This window comes from Gambusia affinis, linkage group LG20 (assembly GCF_019740435.1).
Source record: "Gambusia affinis linkage group LG20, SWU_Gaff_1.0, whole genome shotgun sequence".
Classification (NCBI taxonomy): domain Eukaryota; kingdom Metazoa; phylum Chordata; class Actinopteri; order Cyprinodontiformes; family Poeciliidae; genus Gambusia; species Gambusia affinis.
The window spans coordinates 3,134,304-3,153,948 of NC_057887.1; the positions used below are offsets into that span (position 1 = coordinate 3,134,304).

The 19,645-nt window shown below is 41.1% G+C and overlaps 1 protein-coding gene across 3 annotated transcripts in view; it reads right to left on the minus strand.

The window, feature by feature from the left end:
* The window catches only part of raraa (retinoic acid receptor, alpha a), a 185,605-nt gene that overhangs the window by 153,716 nt on the left and 12,244 nt on the right, over positions 1-19,645 (minus strand). For 2 of the 3 annotated variants that reach the window (XM_044103662.1, XM_044103664.1), the window contains exon 2: positions 10,895-10,964. The exons of the other annotated variant lie outside the window; for it this stretch is intronic. The gene's annotated coding sequence lies outside the window, so the exon portion shown is untranslated. The remainder of the gene's footprint in view (positions 1-10,894; positions 10,965-19,645) is intronic. 3 annotated transcript variants of the gene reach the window in all.

The window sequence follows — 19,645 nt, forward strand, 5'->3', positions numbered from 1 at the left end:
TGATTAAAATGTGATTAATCAATTACAGAAACTGCATTTAACTTGACTGAAAATTTTAATTGAATCCATCACTAATTTTTGGCTATTTGCCAGTAACTGTGGTCCTAAACCCATCAAAAGCTGTCATCCATTTTCTGTTGGATCCACTGCCTCTAACAATATATCTGCTGTTCCTAGAAAAGAAAAGCATGATTTGTGTAACTTTAATAATGCTGAGAGGAATAGCAACATTGTTAAATTTAAAAAAGGGTTTTCAAACATAACCACCAAATTGTAGTTGCTCAGAAACTGTAGGAAGAAAAATAATGATACGACACAAATTAACAGCTTGCTTTTTCTCCAGCATAGTTCTGAGAGCAGGACCAAGATTTATGTTTACATGAAACAAACAACTACTGTCCTTAACTTGTTGTTGTTCACCTTTCTTTCTTTCCACTGGCACACATGTTTCGGTTTACCTAAAGCAGCGTCCTATCTGAGCTCCGGCAGAGAACAGACTGCGGGCTTTGTCTGTGGTATCATTAATCAAGTGTTCTTTAACAAAAACAGAAAACCAGATGAGAGACAAAAGGAAGAGACGTGGGGGGTTGGCTCTTATTTAGGTAGAGAGAGAGAGGAGGAGAGAGAGAGAAGAGAAAAAAAAGATGGCAAAAAAGCAACAAAAAGGAAGGAGGAAAAGGGGACTAAGTGGGGGGGAAGTTTGACCCAAATCCAGACTTTCAATAAATCAAGCTATAACAATAACAAGAAAAGTTTTACTTGCAGCTTGACTGATTAATCAGTTGTTGTCGTTTTTAATACGGTCGACGCAACAGTTCTCTTTTTATGTCCCGCGTCTCTTGAGACAACAGTTGCTGTGCGAGTCATTTTATGTCGAGTGTTTATGTCTTCATGCGGCAAGGTTTTAACTCACGGAGGCCTAAATCGTTCATGGTTTAATGAGCCCAAGGCCCCTCGCTTTCTACTCAAGGTCCCAAGCTCTTAAAGGAGAGGTGCTCCCCGTATGAAATCGCTGCATGCAGAACCCGGCCTTCATCTCTTTAAATGGATAAAAGAAAAAAATAAGTTAATTAAGGTTAGTTTATCAAGTGCTCCTTTACAGATATGCACACAATGTGCTGTGGCCACAGGATGTGCAGCAGGCCTCTGAGACTCTTTGTGAGCTGCCGATCGATGGGCATCGAGTGTGGACAAGGAGGCCTCAGGATCGATAGGGGGCCATTACTGAGATGTGCCTACTGGGACGTGGAAGCTAGGGAGGGAGTGAAGATGCATCTGGGGCCCCTTGATATAGTGTTCCTCCCCTTAACGGTGTGAAGTTTTACTCAAAATAAGACCATGAACACACACGCTGAAAGGAAGAAAGGAAACTCAGTGGAAGAAGGCTCATGAACAAGTTCTGAGATAAATAAAAAGTATCACCCAACACACACCCACGCCAGCTAATGGTATCCCAGAAGGATTCCGGATTAAGAGTGTTTCTTTGTTTCCTTTTCTCCAACTCCTATTTTTAGTGTCCTCACATCTGGTCCCATCTTATACACCCTTGCCCTCCATCACCGCTTCTTTATTCCCCCACAACCACACCTCACTGGGTAAGCTTCATTCTAAACTGTTCTGAACTTTGCTCTTCACTCACAGCTTGAGAGAGAGTTTAATCTCCCTCTGTCTCAAAATAACCGAGCGCGTGTGTGCACGAGGAAAACGGCCAAACTAGTACTTCTGCAAACTGACTTGCCTGAGACATAATCCTCTCAACACTTGCAGATTTTGCGTGTTCTTGAAGTGTGCGCAGCAATTAAGAAAAACTATGTCTACACCTTTTTCAGGACGCGGTTTAGAGCTGGAAAAACCTTGAGAAAAAAAAGTGACTAAAGGCATGAAACGTGTCAACCTTGGACACACTTGCTTGTTAAAAGTGAATGTACGTTTGGGTGTCTCTTTAAATTTAAGTGAAGAAAAATCTATGCCCTGTGTCATCGCAATAATAATAGGTTCAGTTAGTAAAGAAAAACAACTGCAGAAATCAAAAATCACAAGGCATCATTATAAGACAAAAACAGTCTAGAAAATATAGCGCTTTCCAAGCATTTTCAGATGCTTGGAGATGGAAGTTTGTTGCACCACTGCAACAAACTTTCATTTGTTTTATTGGGATTTGACATAATATACTAATAAAGTATCAACATCTGGTAAAAAGTGTTCTAGTAAGATGTGACCAACCTATTTGAAACTCCCTCTAAAAACATTTAGAATTGCCTACTTTAATAGTTCAAACATCATTCATATCTTAATATGCATTAAAACCAGTGGTGGAAACTGCCTTAGCATGTCCACAGAAGCTAACATCTATAGTCTTCATTATCTCATATCTTGAGAATGCAGCCAATCAATGCCAAGAAAAATGAATGCAGCTTCTGGATTGGCTGCTTTGCAAACGCCAGTCAAAAGCATGTCAAAAGCCGTGTACTTCAGTTTCCCAAGCTGCATGTTCTGTAGAACATTTGAGATATACTTCAAGAAAAAAAACAATAAAACAACTGTGAATAGGCAGCATGTCCACTGTACAGTTGTACCTGCCACCATGTAGAAGAATTATGTAATATTTTGCACACATGGCATCTTGACATTCCAATATTTAACAATGTACATATTTGACACTACAGACACAATCTATCTTTACAGTGATATTAATTGTGCCACGTGGTCATTTGTACTTTTTTAACTTAAATCCAGATCCGAACTGAACGTCTAATCCGGACTCCGGCAGTGTTCCCAAATGTGGGCTGAAATCTTTAGATATTAAAACATATAATATTATAGATTTCATATGGGGAACACCTCTCCGTCATGTATGCAGTTAATGAAAAATTTTTAAATTCAAAGTGCACACTTTGATGGTTACAGTGAAAGCATGTTGTACCTGCTGCTTTCTCTCTGCTGGTGTGCTCTGAAGCTGTTGGTCCCAATGCAGCGTTACCCAACTATGTTCATTAATAACTACAAGTTGAAAAGCAAAGGGCAATGTTGATGAAGCAGGAAAACAGCTCTGTTGGTACACACACAATTAATTACAACAGCTGACAGAACATGTTTCGATTCCAATAATCAATCTAGACTTGAAAATCAGTTCAAGTTCAAAGACCATCCAGTCCGACCCAATAGGTGGTTCTGTAACATACTGATTCAAGGTTATTGAACTCAAATGTACTTTTCAAAGGCTTCATTGTAAATCATTTTAAAAAGAAGGAAACATTTTCCCTCTATTTTAGCAGTAAGCACTGCTTTGTATTGAACTCTCACATAAAATACACTGAAATTAGTGGCTGTAATTCAAAAAATGTGGAAACCTTCAAAGTGGTGTGAATACTTTTTCAAAACAACAGCAGATGAGGGCAAAATTTGCCTCCTTAAAACATTGGACTTCTTAGTTCTTACGTTTGACATCATTACAGAGAGGTAATCATATAAAAACTAACAGATGAGGCAGTCAAGCAGGCAACTAAAACCACTGAAGCGTTTAATCCTTCTAGTACGAACTGGAGGAAGAGTTGGACCTCCTCGTCTCCCCCCCCTTCTCTCACCAAGCAGAGGAGCAACTAAAACTGGTGCTCTTAAGTGATGTTATGGAGGCCTATTAAAAGTCAGTTAAATGCCTTAACCAGTGATTATGGACCAGCATGGAGGTGCCATGTCATATCATGTCTCCAACTAAATCCTTCTGCGGCTGATCAAAAAGAAACTCATGCACACGCACGCGCATGGTTTCTTGGCCCAGCTAGCCGTCCCCGTTGGTTTGGACGGCCACAGCGGTCTACTGCCCGGTCCGCCTATTAGCAGCGGGCCCTCTGTTTCAGCAATCTGGGTTCCCTTTGCCTTTGGACAGGGACCAGGTCAGCCAGCACAATACGCCACAGTGTTTGGAGATGGAAAGAAGGAAAAAAGGAAAATGAAAGAAAACAAAAACTGCAGGCATGAGAGCCCTGGAACACAAAGCTGCAGTATAAATAAGACATGGATGCAGTAATGTATGCTTTGTTTGATGAAATGTGCACGTTTGCGCATGTATTTTTTTGTGTGTGTGTGGGTGTGCATGTGGGGGCGTGAGGGCGTGGGTGTGTGTTGCAACCGTGGGGCCCAACATGGCCGAAACAACTCCACTCTCAGGTTTCTCTACACTACATCATTACATCATTGCTCCTCCAGCTTTTTCTCTACCATCCATTTCAGGACCCCTGGCATTTAGTCTTCCTCCCTGAGCCAGTGTGTGTGCATGAAGCTATTCACCAGAACTAACAGACACACAAACACACATATATAGATACATATATCGCTGTGAGTCTAAAACAATAAGGGCAAAAAGTACCGTATTTTCCAGACTACAAGTCGCATTAGTTGTGAAGAGAAAAAAAAAAAAACATATGCAACCTGCACTGGAGTATAAGCAGCATTTATCTGGAAATAGTTCGATGTTAGAGGGACGTCATGCATGTTAATGATATGACCTGGTGAAAGGTTAAGTGGAGACGTATCTCCACCACTCACTAGCTTCAACAGGTGTTCTGTCCAAAGGTAGCGCTGACAGATAGACCTGCTCCGTAAGCCTCTGACAATAAGTAACAAATAAGATGAATGTGATAACTTTTATTTGGACAACAGTCGTTAAAGAGTTGCTCCCCTTTAATATCATGGAATGCCTGGCATTTTGAGGAACGCTGCAAATTTTTTGACGCCCAGCACAAAGTACGGTAGTTAGGTTGCACTTCCTGCCACTACATGATCCGCTCTAATTATCGCTGTTTCAGTTGTTTTCGCAATTTGAAGTTATATTTTATGTTTGATTTTATCATTGTATGGTATATCTATTTTTAGAACCTGTTGAGGGACAGCAGATGTGAATTAGTTCATGCTACAATCTGGTACAGTGCATCAACTGGTGACATTTATGTTTCAGATGTATATTGACCCTTTCTAAATTACGTTTATTAATTATTATTAAATTATTGATTAATTGTTTCATTTTGAATATTTAAAATGTTTTCCAGTTCCACTGTTAAATTTTTTTTTTAAATAAATTAAAATGTCTTTCATCTTTGAGAGCATGTTCTTGCATTTATATGTTATTCTTATTATGTTACTTGAAAGCGGTCTCAAAATGACAATATTATTGTTTATTGAAATAATTCCTGAGACAATTTATCATCCAGCAAAAGTTGTTATCGCAACAGGCCTAGCGCTACAGTAGAAAAGTTGTAAGAACATTGGCAGGACGTTCTTTATGTACCCAACTGGAGTCCTTCCTCCAAGTCTGGCCATCTTGCATTCAGATTAGAATTTGCTTTCCTTAAATCACAATAATTTGAGGAATATATATATATATATATATATATGTGTGTGTGTGTGTTTTTCAGCGAAACTACAAAAAAGTGCTATCTTATAGTCTGGAAAATACGGTCAATGCGTTGGATTATGCAACCATGACGACTACAATGTAAACAGGAGACATGAGGCTGCTGTGAGGAGAACCAGCAGCACCTGTCCTGTCCTTGAAAATCTATTTCTCCCAGCTTGTGGGTTCTGAGCTGAGCAGGCTTAGCTTCACTCAGTATGTATGGTAACTCGAAGGAGAACCACGCAGCTGAAGCCTGCCAGCCCACCACAGGGAATTTGTTTATGTTTCCTTGCTGCCAAGTTCCTGTCAGGAGGCGCCCCAAAGAGGAACTGCAGACTGCTCAGTACAGCCAGCTACGCCCTCTCGCCTAGTATGACTGGGGTGTTTTTTGTGTTTTTTTTTTCATCAGAGTACAGTATTGGGTAGAGCTCTGCAGCAGCACTCAGATCCAGGGAGGTCCCTCTCATCAATTACAGCTCTCCAAACATCTCACCATCTATTGTTCCAACAAGTAAAACAAGCTCCAGCAGAAAGCTTAATTCACAAGCCTTAAAAGATTTACAACAATGTTCTGAAAAACACACGAAAGGGCGCAAAGAGGTTTCATTAAAACAACATTTTACGAGGGGCTCTTTGTTATGCGGTTGATTATAGGTGCTGTAAAATCTGAGTACCACCACATTAAAAACACAACACTGGTATAACTCTTGTGAACTGACTGGAGCAGTTGTTGGAGGCGGGGGTGATGGTGGGAGGGGAGCTAAATTAATGAGTAATGTGTTCTGACGGCATATACACACACACACACATTTCCTCAGATCATAACTGCCTTATGTTGCGTTGGGTTCAGATAATCGATAAATGCTTCACACCATTTCTTCCATCCACTGCTCATGAGCAGCCTTTTTAATCTATGAGGGGCCATTAAGTGCATTATCTCTCTCAAGTGCTGAGGACGCCGACAAATTTGTTACTTTGCAAAATGGAAAGAGCCACTCAGAGTTATGTCTGGGCAATGAGCCATCATTTGTCTTCATATCATATGTGTGTGATGACCAGTCCATGATGGTGTGTGTGTGTGTGTGTGTGTCAGTAGATGGAGAGATGTGGGAGTGAATAAGTGGAGAAAGAAAGGGTCAGACAAAGCCACACTAAAGGACGTGAGACAAAGGAAGAGATCCCACTCTACTCACTATTTCCACAAGGAACAGAGATGAGCAGGTATGAATGATGCTATCCTCAACATTTAATTCATGTTTAGGAGCAACAAGATTATTATAATATTATAAAAATTCTGTATTATTCCTTAAAAGAAATTTGACTTCAACTGCAGCTCCGAGGAGGAGCTTTGTCATAAGAGGCGGAGCTAGGTCCCAGCAGGTGTTTTGCGCAGCTGAATGGTTGCCACGGGAGACTAAAAGGATTTCCATGTCCAAGTGTCCACTCTAAACATAATGGGTACCTCTTCATTAGTTTCTATGCCATAACATAAATGTTTAGCCAGCTGACCAACAGTGTACAGCAGCAGGTAGGGGTGGGGCTGAGCTACTTTTGTCTCCGCTTAATAAAGCTGGAGAAAACTCCAGTCTCTCATGTACTTTCAGGTGTATCTTAAAGGAATTTAAAGCACAGAATTGTATGACAACATTTCAAGCATTTAAAACCAAAACTTTCTATAACCTTGATAGGCGTTTTTAAAAGCAGATTAAACAGCTAAATTTCTACCTGAAAGTCAGCTCTTGAAAACGTCTGCAATCCTGCTGAGCATAAGGAAGGAAACCATTAAATAGTAGCTTGCTATTCAAATATATTACAATACATGAGCTCAGTTGGGCAAAAACACCCCCAGGTTCGTAGCGGTCTACTCAACCATGTCTCTACATTTCCAAGTTCAATCTAAAAGTAAATGAAAGGTGGAAAAACCAGTATGCAATACGAGTCTATTAGATTACAGATAACTGCAATGAAATGCAGCGGTAGAATCATCACTTGGTGAAAGTGCTTGCAGGAAAAAGAAAATAAAAAGTTTCAACAGTATTCATTTTGCTTCTAGCTTCGGCTGCAATGTTTAGTGTAATTACACAGGAACAGCTGAGCTGAAGCAACACACTTCAACCGCCGTCACATTTTTATGCGAGTAGGGGAGCTGGAAAAGAAACATTTGCACTGAAAAACAACAGTGGAGAACTATTCTAGACTGAGGGGAAAGGCAGCCGGCTCAGCAGTCATAGCCGACCTACCGCACAGAGTGTGAATCATTAAATGCATGTGTTCCACATCAGCTGCTGGGGCTGCTTCCAACCCACTTATGAGACTGGGATCTAAATTACGATGGGAGGAGAGGGTTAAATGCTATTTTACATGGAGCAGAAAACCCCAAAACCTGCTCAGTCAGAGAGTGAAAGCGAGATGGAAAATGTCTTTTTTTCCCCCTTTGTCAAAACAAAGCAGTAATGAGTAAATGAGGCTGCTAATAGAATGATTATATAATTTCCAAGAAGTGCGACGGTTCCTATTGGATATAATGAGGAGAAAAAGATCAAGAGGAAAGACAACAAATGGGAAAACAAAGCTAAATCATCATCATCACTGAATCGCATCATGTTTTTCTTGCTTCTTATTACTAGCTTCCTGGTCTGCAAGGCTAACAAAACAAAAGAACACATTCAAACATATAAAGCTCCCTGAAAACTTATTCCATCCCCTATAGCAGTCTCAGTTTTTGCACTGCACCAACCACAAACATCAGGATGCTGTTTTTAGCTTAGATTTTATGCGATAGATCAACGTAACCTATTGTTTACCAAGTAGGGCTGAACAATATGGCTAAAAAATGTATCGCGATACAAGCATTTTATATCAGTCGGTATCAATCAGCTGATTCGGTATCAATCAGCCAAATTGCTGATTGATACCGAAATCTCTGAAATCCAGCCAAATTGCTGGCATTATATTTCCTCTTTTATCCGGTGTTCCCACTATGCCATTGTATTTTTATTTTAAAGCAGTTGTATAGCGTGGTGGTGAAACCTTAAACTGCTGATGTACACTTTAGTCATCAGGTTGTTGCTAGGTAACCAAAGAGTGAGTTGGCTGACGCCACCAACCTAGCTTAGCTGGCCGTGAGAGGTAGAGCAGCTGAGGCCTCTCCTCTGCCTGCCTCTCCCAGAATGCTGTGCGGTTCTGGATAGAAGTTCAGTGAAATTATTGAAAATTCTACCAAACCTATTACTTATTGATATTGATCACGTGTCTGTTGTGATTTATATTGTCTTTTTTTTTTATTGTATTACTAAGTGGGAGGAAAACATTGCATGGTTTGAAAATGTTTTCATCAAGAAAAATCTGGTAAGTGTGGAAGGTGTTTGATTTCAGCTGCAATGGATCAATACTTTGCTGAACCTTCACTGCAATTCTAGCTTCAAGTCTTTGAAGGCATGTCTGTACCAGTTCTGGTTGATTGCTCTGTCCGACTGGATAAATTCTGTAAACACTAATGTTTAAATACATCCACCCATACTAAATTAAAATACTAATACCCATACTAATTTTTAAAGCTGACCTTTGACCTTTCAAACAATATTTGATCTAAACCAGGGGTCTCAAACTCCAGTCCTGGAGGGCCACTGTCCTGCAACCTTTAGATGTAGTTCCACTGCTCCACACCTGAATAGAATAATTAGGTCATTAGCAAGGCTCTGGAGAACTGATCTACACAAGGAGGAGGTCATTAAGCCATTTCATTCCAGCGTTTTGTACCTGTAGCACATCTAAAAACTGCAGAACAGCGGCCTTTAAGGACTGGAGTTTGAGACCCCTGGTCTAAAGTGTGCAACTTTAGCTCTGACTACATTTTCTGAAAGAAACTCTGACAAAAAAACAAAAAAAGGGTCCGGTTTGCATTTTGCTCTAAACCATGTTTGATCTCAATGTTGTGGCATACAAACTGGTCGCAACATAACATAGGGACGCGTTGGTACGAATGCGGGTTGGGTAGCTGGTCTGAGTTGATGGAAAGATGGACGGAACCAAATCAAGGACAGTCTGTGAAAAAAAATCCTGTTGGAACATACAAGAGACTTGCAACCGTGGCAGACGTTCATCTTCAAGCAGGGCAACAACTTTAAATATAGGCCACAAGTACTATTGACTGGTTCAAATCAAAGCGTACGCACTTGTCAGAATGGCCCAGTCAAAGTCCAGAAATAAAATTAACTGAGAATCTGTGGCAAAGCTTAAAATGTAATCCTATCAGAAGTTTTCCAGTTGATTTGATTGAGCTTAAGCTGTTTTTGCAAGGAGGAATGGGCAAAAATGTCAGAGAAACATCTAAACATGGTAGAGGTATTAACCAAAATATCTGAAACCCGTTTGTACCAACTGTTGTGCCAAAAAACAAAAAAAGAAATTGAAAAAGCTGTCTCCTTTTCCTTCCAGTTCACTGTGATGTACTACTTTATGTGAATCACACAAAACTCTCATAAACTACACTGACGTTTGTGGTGGCAGAGTACCAAAGTCTGAAAATATTCTACAGTTGCAAACTGTCAAAACAAAGCAGTAATGAGTAAATGAGGCTGCTAATAGAATGATTATATAAACCAAACCAAAACCAAACGTTTGGTTTGGTTTAATGATGAGGAGAAGAGACTTTAACAAGAAAGTTTGAGCTGTAAGCTTGAAAAATAAAAGCAGCCAGCTTTTAACCATCCGCCAAACCACTTGACATTCCCACTTACGACACATGAACATCTTCTGTGGGTGTGATGTGGGCATCTGACGAAGCGGCTCTTTTCTAGAGGGAGTCTGTAATGACTGGCACATACATGCAGGTACACATACCGACCCATTTGCTAATGCTTTCAGTCTGGTATGAGGGCAGGTCTTCGTCTGGTGGAAGACATGCCAGAAAGCGACACTAAAAACCCCTCAACCTCGAGATTTGCAGACAAAAAAAAAAGAGGAAAAACTGGACTGCTGTTTGACTAGCTGAGGGAAGCTGAAGGAATGAGATCAAATTGAATCACAAATTTTTTGACTGCTTTAAGCTCTTATAACTAATATTAGGAAGATGGATCAGTCCCAAAAATCTGTCTTCACAGAGAAAAAGCTCATGTTCAACAAACGAGTTTGTAATGACAAACAGCTGTTTTTTTGGACTGCCAGCTCCGTTTCAGATACAACAGACCCAGAATTAAGGCGCGATGTTACCCATTCAGCATGCAATGCACAAGGTTTCTGCAAGATTGCACGAAAGTGACTCCACAGGTCTGACATCAAGCCAGATCTGCACAAACTCTGACTTTTTCTCGAAGCCCGCAAGAAGCAGAAGGCATGACATGGGACAAACCGAGGCGACGGACTCCATTGTGAGCTTATAAGTTCATCCTTGTGACCACAATTCAAATGTGGCATGTGACACAGGACGGAGCAATGCCCAGGGACGCAAGTGTTGAAAGTCCAATTACACCGAGCCAAAAACAACAACAAATTCCCACTTACCCCAAAAACGTCAGCCTCCGTGTCCTGCGCCAAAGAAACGTCCCTTTGAATTGATAGCAACTCCTACGCTCTGCAAAGAGAGAGAGAGGGAGAGACAGAGAGAAAGATATTTGAAACCGAGAGCTTTTGTGGGCCTTATCCACGTGTTGCAGACTCAGAGACTCCCAAGTCTTCCTGGCACAGACCTGCCTTGCTACATGAAAACTCTTACACTCTTTTTCCCCTCTCCTACTTTCTGTAATCTCCCCACCCTTTTTCCGATAGATTGCACTCTCTCCTCTGCTACATTTGTGCCTCAGACATCATGTGAAAAGTGGAGTAAAGAAGTGCTTTTGTGGTGTGTAAATTACCTAGGGCCTAGGCAGGCACAGTGGTGCTTATGGCCACAACTCAATTACAGCAATGTGAATCAGGTGGCGGCCTAGAAATCCCCTTAGCCTGATGCGCAAATAGGGACACAGAGGCGCCTTCATTGTCAGGACAGAGAAAAATCTGAAGTGGCGTGTCATCTCTTCACAGAAGTGGAGTCGGGGGCCAACACTGCACAGATGAATGGCTATCGCAGACAATGATTCAGCAACACTGGTTTGGAGGGTGTGAATAAGACCATTTTGTTCATAGACGTTGCCAGACGTTAATAAATGTTCAGAATCTAATTTCAGATCTAATCTGGAAAGAAAAAAAGTCACATGGCACTTCTGAAAAATCTGGTAAATGGCACCTTTGTGGAAGTAGAAAACTTGGAAACCTATTTCTTGAAATGTCTCAAGCTAAATCGAGTGGATAAAAGTTACCACAAGTTGAAAACAGAACTGGTGGATGTCTTTGATTCAACAACAATGCCTAACTACTTAATCATGACCAATCACATTTAAAAATAAAGTTCTCTTTAACATACTCTGGGTATACAATCCCTTGACCTCCAAAAGAATGTAAGAACAGAATGGGGTCTTCCAAGGTGTGCTTAAAAAAAAACAAATAAATCCAAATATTACAGTGATAGGGAAATACAAAATATGGGTTTAAAACAATTCCTCTTGGCTAGGGCTAGGAGGAAGAAGACCCTGTCCGCCCCCCCCCCCCCCCCAAAAAAGACTCTTCCAGGCAGAGGTTGCGCCATTTTACAAGCAGCAAATGAATTTCACACTAATCTGTTATCACCAGCTCCTGAGGATAAACTGTTGAAGCATATAGTGCAGTCTCTTTTAAAAGTATTCACACCCCTTTAAGATTTTCATATTTTGTGATGTGGCAATCAAAAACTTTAATGTGGCTCTGAGGTATTTAATTTGATAAACCAAGACAAAGTAATAAACAAGGAAAGGTGGACATTTATTTTCAATTTCCTTACTCCAACACCCTCAAGTAAGGCCAAGAAACACAGTAGACAGCTCAGACAGAAGTTTAAAGCAGGGTTAGGTTCTTGAACAATAAAGTTTTGAAAATCTAACCCAGCTCTGATCAATCATAAGAGAGGGAAGGAATAAACCTACCAAGAGATTACTGTCTACCTAAACTTTACATACTGAAACTTTCCTTCCATTTCATGATAAAATTCCAGTAAAATAAAAACATTTGAGCATGATAAACTGTAGCTTTTCTGTAGCCGAAGCAGTTTTATTTTAATGACAACAATTCAAAAGCAATCTCATCTTACATAACCTTATCCCAGCTCTTGCACATCTACAGCATAAACACCTGGTGTACAAAGCAGCCCTGTGGTATAGCAGTTCACAGGGTTTGTGCTAGTTTGCCTCAAAGCCTTGAAACAAATACCACCTTGCATTGTGAGGCATCCTTTCTATTTACGATCAAGGTAAGGAAGAAAGTGTTCAGCAATAAACCTTAAACATTCTGTATCCAAAACAACCACAGCCTCGCCTAGAGCCAGCATTACTGGGGCAGTTAGAAGCTTGGCATGAGCCCTACATGTGAAAACGCAAAGTCAAACTAATATCACACACAGCATTTAGTTGCAGGCTGAATGTCTGTTTTATGATCTTGTTAATGAAATACTGTTTATTGGTGCAGCTGAAAACACTTCAATGTGCAACATTCATGGTGTGCGCATGCATGTGTGTGTCTGTGTATGTGTGTGTGCTAGTTTCTATTCCATCCCAACAATAACCCGTCAGTTGATTTGCGCAGGGGCCTTGGCTTGGCACGTCCTGTTTCATTACACAACCTCATTTCCTGTTTGTAATTCTGAATGGTGTTTAGAACCGAACATTTTCTTCTTGTTTTACTAGGCCACAAAAACAAGAGTAGCTACATTTCTAGAAAGCAGAGGAGTCCAGAAGAAAGAAGGACAGAGTAGATGCATAGCCATGTGTGTTTGCGTGCATTTCTGATGATGCATGTCCAAGCCCTGCAGCTACACTGATGAAAGCAGACAGGAATAGCCTCGGGTAATCACGTCTTTATTCTTGCTGAAGGGTGAAAGCCACTCAGTGCAGAAATTCACCTTTAACATATATTGTTGGAGCTCTGTCAGATTTTCAGATACAATCTAAATCGGCTGCAGAGAACAAGAACTTGTTCGATCAAGAACTCCCTTTCTCGCCAAGAGAAGACTTTAAAAGATGGTCTTCAAGGCACGGGGTTACGACCACACCTGGGTTTTATCCAGCCTTGGAATCTGGATTCAAAGCAGAATCATACTTGAGCCATACTTGAGCCTCGTATCGACTGATAAAAAGCAGTCGTCTTCAACTGTGTGCCTAACTCTGGGATTGGCAGCCCTGCAGCGACAGTCATGAGCTCACATTTAAACAGACACAATGTGTTGTTTTAACTTGCTTGGTTTCATAAAATTCCTCCAGTCACGTGCGCGCACACGCACGCGGGCAAGCGTTCGGTGGAGATAAACCCTTCTTCCTCAGACACTCACTCGCGGCGGTGGAAAGCCCCTTCAGTGACACAGAGATCACATAACCTCCCCTGACACCAGAGGACAGAACTCCCATTGGAAAGATGCAGATTCACACACGCCGAGTGTCGGCCAAGGCTCCAGACTGCCATTGTCCTCAACAGTCATCGAACAAAAACAACAAGGAGGGTCACGAGAGGCCCCCAGTGGAATGGCAAACAACCAGAAAGTGAGACAGGGAGTCAGACAGACAGAACGCTAGGAACAACAAAAACAAAGTAAAAAAAAAATGTAAGTGACTGCTTCCATATGGAGTCTTTTGGAGCCAAACATTATCAGGGGAAAGGTGAATTTGACTTATGTTCAATTATTCGGGAAGAATCTGACACTCCGAATGTGTTATCCCAAAAAACTTTGCCAGCAAAAACACATATGGGTAAAAATAATCTAAATGATCACACCCTGGGGTGTAAAAGAGTTTGGTATCGAGATATTTGTTAAAAATGCATTCAATTAGTCTCCAGATTTTTTCCTTCCCTCTCTGTGGAATAACAGCAGCAGGAAAATGGGGTTTGTTTTCAGCGCTTCCAGGATACAGCAAAGCAAGAAGAAGATCTAAACATCATAAGAGGCTTAGATTGTAGAGATGCTAATCATTCATTAGTGCCAAGTGACCCTTATTATAAAACCATCTTTGTTGTCATTATTCCTGTGACATAAAATTCTAGCTTGTTAATTCAAACTCAGGGTGTTGACAATAGACGGCCTACAGAGGTCCTAAAAGCTGCGGCCTGTCTCGCAGTTGGCCTTTCAAATGCAAATGAAGGGAACTGTTTTGGGTTTATGGGCCTGGTAGGAAATGATTTAGGGCGACACTGGCGCTCTGAGCTTTTATGTTGGGGTTGGCCAAGGGGGCTCATACATCAACCCTGACCATTAATCAATTAGCGTCTCCTAGCCACCTGTCGGACACACTGGCGCACAAAACATTCCTGTCCTTGGGCTGTTGCTAGACGATGAGCAGCCCTTCCAAGCCCTCCACATGCCCCGCCCCCTTCCCTTTGTGCCATCACCCTGATGAATTACATAATCGCGCCAAAACACCAAGCTGAACATCAGGAATTCTTTTCAAAGAGAAGCATATCTGATGCAAAGAAGGTGATTTTGTTGTTGTTGTATGCATCTGTGCTTCTCCGTCACAAACAGAACAGAGCGGGCAGAGCAGAATTGATGTCCGTCTTGAGGGGGAATCAATAAGCTGACAGCTAGTCAAAAGAGCTGAATGCACACCGACACTCTGTCCTCCTTTGTTTTAAATGCACCTGCCTCTAGCACCGTATCGATAGGCGTTTGATATTGATGACGCGTCACCGCAGCCAAATACTCCTTAGATTGAAAACTCCAACCTGTCGGGGTCACGGTGACCCCGACAGGTTTCAAGCAGCAAAAACGCTGGTTGTTTTTGCAGCTCGAAATTCCTGACTGACTAAAGTAATAGAAAAAAGTTGAAAAAAAAGTGAGTAGGTTCTGCTGTTGGTAAATTTTCATGACTTTGTTTAAAACTCAGATGGCCTGATGTCATTGAAGCAACAACTGCCGTCTTTGGTAATTTGGGGTTTCTATTACTGATGCAATGGAATTGCTCTTTTTCTCCAGCAAAAATGATGCAACAAAACAACTTCAGTGAAGTGCACATATTTCAATTTGATGTCAATTTTCTTTTCTACGTGACACAAATCCTCTAAACCCATATGTCAAACTCAAATCTGGTCCACCATAGCTTTTCATGTGGCCCTCTGGGCTCCAGAAGCCAAATACATCCATTTGTTCCTCCAGTTTTTTGCCGTTATGCTATTCAAGATATTCCCCAAAAATGAACAAATCACCAATATTTTTCTAACACGTGTGAGTTTATTGTAAATTTTCTGCCAAATCGTCTGGGTTTAAGAGACGCAAACTCCCACCTGCAGGTGGCTGTATTTTATGCTCCTACTCCATGGCTGCATCAGTCAAGTTGTCCCCCATGATTGATATGGCAAGTAACAAAAATTCATTCACAAGTCTGAAAGTGCAAATATTGCAAAATTCCTTGGAGATGTTTCTCAATTAGCACCAAAATTCTCTGATTTTGATTGGGAAAAAAATAAATAAATAAATCACAAAAACAATTGAGGAATCCTGGAGGGATTGATCAATCTGAAAAGATGATCAATGTTTCATTTTAAGGAGTATTGTTTAATGAGTTTTATCAATGCATTCTGGTACCGGTCCTTGAGAACATTTATGATCTTGACATTGCACAAAATGAAAATGAGTTTGAGACCCTAAACTAAATGAAATAAAAAGCTGACATGCAGACACCCTTTCATAAAATTTGAACAAACATATTTTAGTAAACTGCAGAGGAAACTGTACTTTCTGCTCCTGAATTTAAATTACCTTTAAACCTGAGCTCTGACCTATTGTTTCTAAAAACTGTTGTCTCATTGGTTCCAAAACTCGTGTGGAGTGCATGTAAAATGTCTATGTTTTATCCAATAAAACCCCTTCACTGCTTCTAGACAATCTCTTCCTGGCAGCCATGCTTCCCTGACAATAGAAAACCTCTCACCGCCCTCCCATACAACCTCCCGAAAGCCCTTCATATTTTTCACACTTTTTAGGCTGGGTTATTTGGAACTAATTCCCAAAAGCAGCCAAAGAGATAAGTGGCACTAAAATTAGAGGCTAATCCTCCAACCGTCAGCGCGTGGACATGGAGAAAGTAGATTTGTCAAGCCCTGATTTAGCAGTATTCTTTCATTATAGAAGTAGCTCTCTTCACGCAGCTTAGCTGGGAGAAATGGCTCAATCAGTCTCATGCGGACCACTTTAAGCGGAAAGAAAGGGGCCTATCTGCGAACCCAGAATACCTGGCATCCTGCTGGTGCTATTATAGTGCCACTACCTGAGCTGCACTTTTCAACTCTTGAGGGTTACCCTCTTGAAAATGACATTCACCACCCTCTTCTAAAGGCTCCGAGCACAAGAGCGGTTTCTCTGGGAGATTGTACAGAAATGTGGGCCACTGTGCTGGGTGTGTAAAGTGTGTAACACCGGACTGGGCACTACAGAGTAGAGTGTTTTCTTTTCTTTTTTTTCCCCTCCCCTTTTTCGCCTGTTAAATCCAGCCAACTGTGGCAGGGAGTTGGCTGGTTACCAACATTATCAGGTGGATTTTCAACAGAACAAAAGCTCCTCTTTGATTCCTTACAATGCCAGGGGGAAACAAAATGAAAAGTAACTCTTAAAAGCAGATACGGTGTGTGCATGTATGCGTGTGTGTATGTGTGTAGAAGAATCTGTCCTCAATACTTCAGTTACATTTGTGTCTTGCAGAAGATTATTTTTCCTGATAATCTCGCATTTTCTTCTGTGTACTTATCCCCACAGTGGGGTTATTAAAGTTGATCATGTGAGGTTAAAACTAAAGCTGAATACAAAGGAAGTGGAGCATGCTGGTTTGAGCTCACTGTATCCAATTGTAATTGTGTTTTTGAAGCCAGAGAATAAATCCCAGATATTTTTGGAACGATAATATAGCTTGGATACGAATGAGGAGCAGCAGAGTTGCGTTGCATGGCGTCTTCTGGTGGTCAGAGCAAAGGCTATCCACAGGGTACGCAGTCAGCAAGGAGGAGGAGGGTGACGGGGCAAAAGCTTGACCTCACAGGGTCAAAAGGTGATCAGGAACATTTATCATACCTACATAAGTTGATGAATGAGAAAGGCAGCCCCTCTCCTCGGATATTTAGCCGTATTTTCTTGTCAGACTCCAAAGACGCCAACAGATGCGCCGCTTTTATGGCAGAGAGACGAGTTCTGGAATCCCTAAGTGGAAAAACATGCCATGCTGGCACACAGTAGCAGCGGTGAAACATTACATCATACTGACGATTTAATGAGCGCAACCTGGAGCAAATTAGAGCTTTAAATACCTGCCAAAGCCAATAAAAAAACACTGTTTCTCATCCTCAAATATAAGTTTCAATTGATCGGAAGACGAGTAGATGAAAGGGAGGTAGCGGACGGCGATGTCCAAACCCTGTTGAAAACCACACAGAGCAGAAAACGACCAGTTTCCAAGGGGACTTTCCGAGAGTAGCTTTCCCTGAAGAAGAAGCAGCAGCACAGCGGCTTGGTATTGTTTTGGCTCTGTGGACAAGAAGAATACAGTCCGAGTGGGATCCTGGGACGGAGGCCAGCCGAGATGAAAATATGCTGCTGTGAAAAAAATCCTTACGAAATCCTCACGCAGCAACCATCTATCAATTGGGGATGACAGATAATTCACAAACACAGGCCCTTTGTTAGGCATTTCATAACATGTGCATGGGCTGATTATCGACAATAGCAGATGAAGAGACGCAACAGATTACTCGTTATGGCATCTCATGTTAATCCCACACCTCCAACACACACAAAGAACAAGTAAAGTTTTGAGTTTCAGAGAAACGGCTCAGTGTCCATCAGTTAGAGAGGTGGAGTGTTTACATGGCCACAATGAAAAGATTCTAGGCATTTTACCAGGATGTGCCAAAGCCATAGAAATGATCGGCTTTGTTAAACACAGTCAAGTGTTCTGTCGCAGCCTCAGAGGGGGATCCCACAGTACAAAATGCTTGGGGATGCTGAAAGACCTTCAAGAGAATGTAAACAAGACAATGGAAAAACTGGAAGCTGGAGTCCATGAAAAACAAGCCCTGCAGTATGACGCCAACTTTGCTCTAGAAAACTGTCATAACAGGGGAAGGAAACACAAACATACACACCAAGAGCAGATTAGTAGTTAGGATTGCTCAGAGAACCTTATTTTCAGCTTTACTGGCCCTCACCAGACTATCCAGAAACTAACAACAGTTGTAGTTGTGTTTCTAAAGACAGAGAATAAATTCCAGATATTTTTGGAATGATAACGCAGCTTGGATGCGAACAAGGAGCAGCAAAGTTGTGTTACGTGGCGTTTTGTGGTGGTCAGAGCAAATGGTATCCACAAGGTACTGAAGTGTTGACTTTACTTTTTCCAATCAGTAAAGTCAACATAACTATGTGCTTTAAAAAAAGAAAAAAAAAGAAAAAAAAGCCACTCTTCAGTGTGGAAGTCATTACTGATCGAAGAAAACTCAGCGGTAGTCTTCTTCGATCAGGCTGCATTTCCACTTACCATAAAATTGCACAAATTGGAATTACAAAAATAAATTTGCTTAGTTAAAAACACACATTTAAAAAAAAAAGTATAAAATTGGCCGTGTCAAAATGTATTTCACAAAACTGTAATAGAAACACTTTTTTGCATCACAAGAGTCAAGTGACAAACAACCGGATGTTACTGCTGGCGGAAAAAATGAAGAGGATGACAGGAAGTGGCAGGAGGATGATGGCGTAGCATGTTTATTAAGGACTTATAGTGTGAATAAACTCAGTTATGTGTGACTTTAATTGTGTTTTTTATTCAACGGAAACCCGGCAAGTGTGACATTGTGTTTTTTCAACATGGTGTTACGCACATTTGTAATGGAAATGCAGCTAGTGAAGAATTTGAAGATGACGTTACAGGAATCACAGAAGTTAGAGGAAGCTATGTGAACAGAAAACTATGGAGGGATGTCGGCTGCTGAACGATGCACTGAATGATCAAAGGTCTTCCTCTGGGATGTGCCTCACGGGTGGGTAGAGTACCCACAAGTCGTACTCAAGTAAGAGTAGCACTACTTCAATATATTTTAACTCAAGTAAAAGTTAAAATTAGTCATCCAAGAAAAGACTCAAGTAAGAAGTTTTGTAGCAAAAAGGCTGCTTAAGTAAGGAGTAACTGCTGATGTCACCAGATGGACAAACATGTA